Here is a 9,016-nt window from a genome sequence, read left to right on the forward strand (position 1 = left end):
TGAAGTGTTATGGAGAATGTTTGTCTGGCCTCTAAATTGAGGAGCAAATTCATGTTTGTTACAGTGAGAAATGATCATTGTTTATCGAGGGGTTTGAATGTACTTTCATCTAAAAAGTTAGGGGCAATACTGACATTTTTCATAAAATACAACAGAATTATCGCATGCGACCCAAATAATAACAACATCAGAATTCTACCGGACATTTATATGAAATTGAAAGCAATACATTTTACTTGCACTACATTTTACTCCGGGACACCGCGGAATTTCACAACACCAGGACATACAAGACATCTACATGAAAGCAATGTATTTTACACCCTCTGTCCATTTTTTTTTTTTCTCATTTGACTTTTCACGATCTCTAATACATGTCTTATGATGTATATAACTCAAAATCTATATGCGTAAAAATTATAAAAACTTAATATTAAAAAATATACAATGAGGCAAATCCAATAAGATTTCACTTAACTATATTATCTTTTATAGACTAATGAGAATTTAGAACCAATAGTTATAAAGTTTGACGCAATAGTTTGCAATGGGGTAAAAAAATTTTTTTTAATACAATTCAATTTATCAACATGTAAATTCACTAATTAATATACATTTGTTCATAATTACCTAAACAAAAACTACAAATTAGCCAAAAAAAAAATTACACCTCCGGTCTCGCACACTAGCAACACCAAATTGCTTTGCGCGCAACGCGCGCGTAGCACTGCCCTAGTTATAAAAAAAATGGCAATAGGTTAGTATTGCCAAAAATCAAATTGTGTCAATTATTCTAAAACAAAGACATTGTTTGTTTCGGTAAGAAAAGAGACATTATTTGTAATCTGTATTATATATTTCAAGTGCATTAGCACAAATATAAACTAGTTGTAATTATAAGATGAGGTACATCAATGTATTCCATATATTCACTGGTGATTTAGAGAATTATAGGTATGGACTATCAAGTACGAGTACATCTTATGTCAATTTCTCACTTATTAGGAAATTATACGACATCTTATGCTTATGCTAATACAAAGTGTAAATGAAGAAGTCAATTACGAGTAGTGATAGACCAGTACCAAGTATGGGCTCGTTGGGTCCATAGACTTATACCAGGGGCAAAAATGTAATTTTGTGTACTACTTATCATGTTGTAAAAAAGTAGTCTCTCCTTTTAATAACAGTATATGTAGGGAATATTTCAAGCGTTAATCCTCTAGCTTGAACCCCACTGTGATCATACACTAAAGTATGGTGGCGTCCAAAGGGAAAGAAGATAGAGCAAAAGAGTCGCCAACAAGTTTTTTCAGGAACTTGTAAACCGTTCACGAGGTGAAGGTTACACCCCTTAACGATCCAAGAGATCGTCAACTCCATAAGGTCATGAACCAAATAGGGTTCGGGGATGAAGGTACAAATCCAACCTAAAAGAGATTGAACCTGCTCTAATAATAGGCCTCTGTTTTATTCTGATCGTATTCATGTGCGCTTTCTGACTAACATGCAATCAATAGGGTTACCCTAAACCTGTTTATCTATGTTGGTTGAATATTAATGTACAAATAAATCTATTATTGGCGATCACTTGAATTATAATCGTAATTAACCCTAAACAAGATTATTAATTATCTCATTAAGCGTGATTACAAGTACCAATTCCCTTTAAACATGCATAAAAGGTGTGATCAAACAATAACAATAAATAAATATCAATCAACATAATAAATAATAATAACAATAATTATATTAATCATATCTTCACTAGGGTAGGATTTGCAATAGCTAGAGGAGTGGGGGCCCAGATTGTATCTCGGCTTCCCACTAATTTATTGTAGGTTGTATGGCTTTTGTTTTTGAGATAATAATAATAATAATAATAATAATAATAATAATAATAATAATAATAATAATAATAATGAAAATAATCATAATCATGTTAAAGCATAGCAAGATCCTAGGCATGATACTAACAAGATTAATAACAAACCCTACCATGTCACTAAGCAATAAAAATCAAATATTTAGCCCTAACATGATACTAACAATCATAAATATTAGGAATAACATAAGAAGCATCATACTTTTAATCATACTTGATATTAAAATTACCCTATGCATGATACTAGAAATCAAAATAACAACTTAAGCATGATTTCTACATAATAACATCAATAAAAATCACTAAAGTACTTACTTGTATGCCTCGTACCTCTTTCTAATAACAAAATACACGCGTTAGTAACTTCAAGGAAAATAATAATCAAAACAATTAAATTAAATAATTAAAAAGAGAGATTTGGGACCAAACTCTCAGAAATTAAACCTTTCACGTCTAGGGCGAAGGCAACTTCGAATATGGTTAGGTGTATCTAAGTCTTGCGAATGCGGAATTTTGTATTTGAGAGAAGGCTAATTTAGAAAAGAGAGAGAGAGTAATCAAGAGAATCTTGATGAGAGTTGGTGAATAAAAACGGGGTTTTTAGAAGACTATTGATAGAGAAAATCAACCAAAAAAATAAAAAATCGAAACAGAGTTCTGACGCGTAAAACCAGGTTAGCGCCGGACGCTGACATTAGCGTCAGGCGCTAACGCTAGCGCTAAGCGCCAAGCTTAGCGTCAGGCGCTAATGCTGGCGTTTGGCGCTGACTAAGTTTTTGACGCGTTTTCTAAAATTAAATAGAAATTTCCGTACAGGAGGATAAAATCGTATTTTCCTAAAAAACATTCTTTTATTCTGATAAAAACTCTAAAAAGTCAACTTATCAATGCTAATTGAATCAGGAATGAAAAGAACCTTCTAGAAGAATCTAGAAGACTAAAACCATTCCTAATTACATTAGGAATGATAAATCTATATTAGGCCCTCCTCTAGATCATTGGGCCGCATATGAGGCTCAGACCGGGCCCAGTTCGGTAATTTGGCCATAACTTCCTCAATATTCATCGGAATTGGGCTTATAATATATCGTTGGAAAGCTCTTTTCAAACCCCATCCAACTACACTACTATTGGACCTATATCATGGACCAAAAAAAACTAGATTGGTTGTTTTCTTACAATAGGTTTTCAAAAACAGAGAGAGGAGATAATAAATTAAAACTATCCGCAACACTAGACTTTCCACACTTTCACTTCATTCGATTATGATTCGACGTGAAAGGTACTCATCACTGGGTTTGGTTTTGGGGAGACACAAATGGGTGTCTACAGTATACTAACCAATAATAACATTATACAAATCAATAATAACTAAGCATCGACAAACTACTAATGTTGTCAATTTCAGCATAGACCTCATCGTTTTTAATGGCTAGAGCCATAAGTTTGTATCTCTGACATGGAACTTGTTTACGTTTGAAAACCATGAAAATCAGCGGAAGTACTCCATAGCATTGCTTACTCATTTTATTTTTTTGAGTTATGTTTTTTGGGTGGTTTTCGGTGATTTCTAACGAAGGTGGTGGCGTATTTCTGGGTTTCAACCAAGTTGGTGGCTAGTGGGGTGGGTTCCTTGTTGTCAAAGGTGGAGGCGTTGTGGACGGAGGTTTGGCTGGAAATGGGAGCTATCCATGGAGGTGGGGAAAGGATTTAAGGGAGGAAGAAGATGAAGAGGAAAGGGAAAAAAAAATAAAAAAATAAAAAATTATAGTGGTATGACAACTATGAGCCCATACCTGCTAGTGGTAGTACTGTCAAAACGGTTTGACAGTTCGGGTTTGGTTCGGTTTGAAATTAATTCGGTATTAAATCGGGCCAGTTTGAAATCGGTTTAAGTGTCTCGCGGGTCGGTTTCAGTTCGGTTTAAATAGTTATCGGTTTGATTTGGTTTCAGTTTATTCTTGAGCGGTTTTAATTCGAATCGGGTTGTAAACAGTCCGGGTAGTAAACGGTTCGATGCAGACGGATTTCGGTTTGTTAATAGTTCGGTGTAAACGGTTTTTATCTCGGTTCAAACAGTTTCAGGCTGGAAACGGTTTCGGGTTCGAAATAGTTCGGTTCTTTTTCGATTCAGTTTATAACTATTTCGGTTCAGTTCATAACTAGTTTGGTTGTTTTTTGGTTCAGTTTATAACTGGTTCGGTTCTTCTACGGTTTAACGTTATTTGGATCGGTTCCATTTCGAGTTTACTAAATTACGGTTCGGGTCGAAAGATATTTTATACTATTATAATAATTTGGCAAGAAGATATTTTATGTTATGATAAATTTTCAATTAATATTAATTTGGCAGGAAGAATTTTTATACTATGATAAATTGTCAAATTCTTAATGGTTCTTTGTATAATCAATAGTAATATTATTTTGCTTAATCCACATAATTACATTTAAAAAAAAAGTTGGGAAAAATAACAGTGTTAGATCAGTAGTAAACATGTGTGCATAATTAAATTTCATTTAAAACACCTTTTAACTTGATTTTAATATTCTCTTTATAGTAAGCAGTTTGTAGCCGATTCGTTTATAAGTGGTCCGGTTCATAAACGATTCGGTTTGCAAGCGGTTTGGTTTATATATAGTTCGGTGAAAATGGGTCGCGGGTCGTTAACGATTCGGTGTGAACGGTTTTTATCCCGGTTCAAACGGTTTCGGGTTAGATACAGTTCGTTTTTTTTTTGGTTTAATTTTATTTCAGTTCGGTTCATTAGAGGGTTCGGTTCTTATACGGTGTAACGTTATTCGAATCGATTCGATTTTGGGTTCATTCACATATGGTACGGGTCGGTTTTTGGTTTCAAAAAAACGATTTTTAATCGGTTCGGTTCTCATTTAGGTTGGTTTGTTTCGGGCAATTAAACGGTTTCGGTTTAAAATTTGACAGCACTAGGTAGTTGGCTATAGTTACTCGTCAATTATACTAAATTCACTCCAAACTCCAATGGAGCATTTGTATGCAGTCTCCATGGTATTTCTCACTTTTAAAAGCGGAATAAATCAAAAAATGAAAAGTAAAAAATTATAATTACCCTCACATGAATATCTTATTTGCAAATTCCGTTAATTGCCATTATAGTATTATACTAGGTGAGTGTTTGGCAAAGTAGTGGTTTGGGTAGCTTTTAGTGGTAGAGGTAGCTTTTATGAAAAGATAGAAATATTAGCTTTTGAAAGTAGAGGTACTTGTTGAAAATTTAAACTATAGTTTTAAATATAAAATATTGATTTTTTTTTTTTATATGTAATAGCTAGTCGACCGTTACTTTACCGAACATTCATACCTAAATTATCTATCTTCATAGCTACAATTGTTGACAGCTAAAAGTTACCTACACAGCTAACAACTACCTTCACAACTATATTTTGTCGAACACGTTCTAGGTACATTCTAGTCTAATCTTTTTTTTTTTAAGGAAAAGCTAATCTAATACTATGTACTTTGTATAAAAACTTTTCCGTCTTTTGACCAGTATTTCAAACCCTTTTTTTTTTTGGTGCAAACCAGTATTTCAAACTTTTAATGTAAAGCATTTTAATTAAATAGTACAACTTTTTATTTGTTATAAACCCTATAACTAGTTATATGATGAGTTTTTAGACTCCCTGATGGGTCTTATTGATGATATCCACTTGATGATGGCTCGGTTTTGGTGGGGTTCTACGGACTCGTCAAGGAAATTGCATTGGCAACGGTGGGAACTTTTGTGCAAGCTGAAAACTGAGGGTGGAACGGGCTTTCGAGATTTTCGTTGTTTTAATATGGCTCTTTTGGCAAAAAAATGTTGGCGTCTCCATCACCACCAAGGTACCATTCTCCATGCTATTTTAAAAGCCAAGTATTTTAAGCATTGTGATGTTTTAGATGCTTGTTAAGGATATGATCCTAGCTTTACTTGGAGGAGTATGTGGGGGGCAAAGGCACTTTTGCTTGATGGTTTGAAATGGAGGGTGGGAAACAGTAGTGATATTAAGGTTTGGGAAAGTGCGTGGCTGCCGAGGTGTTTTTCGGTTGTAGTTCCCTGATGAATCACATTTATATAGGATTTGTAGACACGTTTATACTAGTTTCATAGTTGTTTTTAGGTCTTTTTGTCGCTTTTTAGGTCTTAAATGCATAAGTTGTTTATTCAGGGCCCGGGTAAAAAAATATTTTGGGCCCCTATATAGTAACATAATTTTTTAAAGAAATATATTAACTTTTTATTGCTTTTTGGACAAATAATCTAATTTTACATGTTATAGTAATAACCAATTTTGTAAAAAAATTTAAATGTTGTAAAATACATACTACTCCGTATCTATTATTGCTGACAACTTTATGTAGATACACACGCCTCATCTACCAAAAATAAAATAACATTAAGATCTTCCCTCTCCCGTAAATGAAATTGATCGCTAACTTTTTCATGATCCAATATCTTAGACACTTAGTATTCTTACTACTTCTTATAACCAAAATAAATTGTGATACAAAGAGCGAAAGATTATAATTATATTTCTCTGGTATTTAAATGATGAATTATTAAATGAAAATTATATGAATATAAGTACTCGTAGTTTTTAAATATGAATTTAAGTACCTTATAAACTTTCATATGTTTAAACAATATATATATTGTAGTTCATATCCAATTTTAGTAGGTCTTTGGTAGTAAAGTTTGGTCTATTTAATAAGACAAGAAGAAAAAAAATTGTGTTCCAATTAATAAAATAATGAAGAATAAGTAAAATCAAAACTTAAGTATATACTACGTACATTTTTTTAATGGTTTATAATGATACTAAGTTGGTTCCTTGTTAAACAAAAAAAGTAACTAGAGTATGCAATGTAATGAGGAAAAAGGGTTAATAAAAAAAAATAAAAAAAAAATAAAAAAAATAAAAAAACGGTATTGAGTTTCGAACCCTTGAGTTGCCAAGTTGCATGTATAATATTAAACCACCGACCCACAGAAGAAAACATATATATATATTTGCTCGCATAATTAATATAACCTATCTTATTGACTTAAAAGTTAAGAAAAATTGGGCCCTCTTTATCCGTGGGCCTGGGCAGGTGCCCCGATTTCCCTGGTACTCTATAAAGCTTCGTTTGTATTTTTTTAATGTTTCAGGTAGTTTTTATAATTATTTGGACGCTTTCGGAGTAGTTTTGGAAGAATCGGACAATGAAATGATGAAACGTCGATGAATCGAGGTCGCTCAATGAAGGATATGCGTTTGTGGAAGATTATTTTGAGATTTATATGCATGAGGAATGAATATAGCATCCACAAGGGTTGTTATGCGCTTTTTGGAATTGAATTTGAGTTAGAAATGAAGGAAAGAATGGTCTACAAAGTGTCAAAAATGACCTTTGCTCACTATTTTGATCATATCTTAAGTTCTATAGATCGGATTGAAGCGATTCAAGTTGCATTGGAAACTAGACTTGAAGGGATTTCCATTGATAGGTTGCACGCCCCTATACGCTTCCTAGATCTCAAGATACAAGCCTTTGAAGTCAATCCCGCGAAGCTGCCAATCCATCGCCCAACCATCGAGCGATGGGCCGATGGCCGTGCTGTACGAGCAAGCGTGAGCTGCTTCTTGGGGCGCTGTTTTTCCATCACCCGATGGTCGAGTATCATAGCTAGCTGTGGAGTCCGACCATCGGCCACCCATCGCCCGATGGGTGGTGCGCACATTTGATGATCGAGGAGTCCTATGTGGACTACCACTCTTAAATTCGACCAATCATTAAACTTCTTTTGTTATTTTTATTTTCCTATTTTATTTAGGTTTAGGATAATATAATTACTCGAAGGGATATTATTTTTCCCTTATGCCTTTTTATACTTTTTTATTTTACGTTCGTTTTCTTAGCCCTAGTTTTTCATGGGCAACTCCATGGATTCTCTATGAATTGCTCTTGAGTTTATTAATTTTATTCATTGAGGTAATTTTATTTCTTTATTTTAATTTTGGTTTCTTTATTAGATTTAATTAGCTTTAATTATTTATTTCTTGTTTGAGTAGTTCAATTTATAGGGTTTGGGAATCCATGTTTATACTTTAATTCTTGATTGATATTATTTATGATCTAATTATTGATATCTCTAATTGATATTGTTTTTCTTATTAATCTTGCAACCCGATCAATTGTTTGATTAATTTTTTTAATAAGAGTTTGAATCAAAAGATCTTACTTTTAGAGGCTTACCTACAACTAGCAATTCTGATTATGTTAGCGACCGAACTACATATGTTGAATTGAGAGCGTTAAGACCCGACCATAGGCTTAGCAGTTGCTCTAGATAATTGATTGATTGAATTGTTATTGATATTGATATTTGATAGATTTAGAACTATAAACATGGTGAAAAATAACCCTAGGTCTTTTTATTAATTGTTTTATTTCTTATTTCAATTAGACTATATTTCTATCCCAATTTCGTGACATAGTTTAGTTTCACCCAATTCTTATAGGTTAGATTAAATAGTCATCTCTCTGTGGATTTGACCCTACTTACCCTACTACATTGTTAGTTGGTTTTGTTAGGAATTTATTTTTGACAGGTGTACGACAACTTATTGTAGACACCTAAAAATGTCTCCCCAAAACCAAACCCGATGATGAACAACCTTTCACCGTCACTACTGGTCGGGTTCAGTATTTAATCCCAAGAGTGCTTAAAAAAATCGTATTTGATTAAATTCATATTTTTGAACAGTCCATGGATTAGTCTTGATGTTTGGTAAAAGCATAGTTTTTAATTTCAGCCCAAATTTATTATTTAATTTTAGCCCAAACCTTTTATTTATTTTATTTAATTATTTTTTTATTTTAGCCCAAATAATAATAAGTCAGAAAAGGCCCGAAATTATCAATCGGCACTTAAAATGCCGAATGAAATTAGGGTTAAAAATGTATTTAGACGGAAAAGCGGGTTGTTAATTCCCGCGCCACGGCAGGTACCCACCGTGTCACAGGAATCATTCCCGTCTGACGGTGGGATTTTCCGTGACACGGGAAATCTGCCGTGACACGGGAAATTCCGTGTCTTTTCCGCGTAAACCCTTAACGCGTTTTCT

Source organism: Chenopodium quinoa, unplaced genomic scaffold (genome assembly GCF_001683475.1).
Source record: "Chenopodium quinoa cultivar QQ74 unplaced genomic scaffold, ASM168347v1, whole genome shotgun sequence".
In the NCBI taxonomy this organism is placed as follows: Eukaryota; Viridiplantae; Streptophyta; class Magnoliopsida; order Caryophyllales; family Amaranthaceae; genus Chenopodium; species Chenopodium quinoa.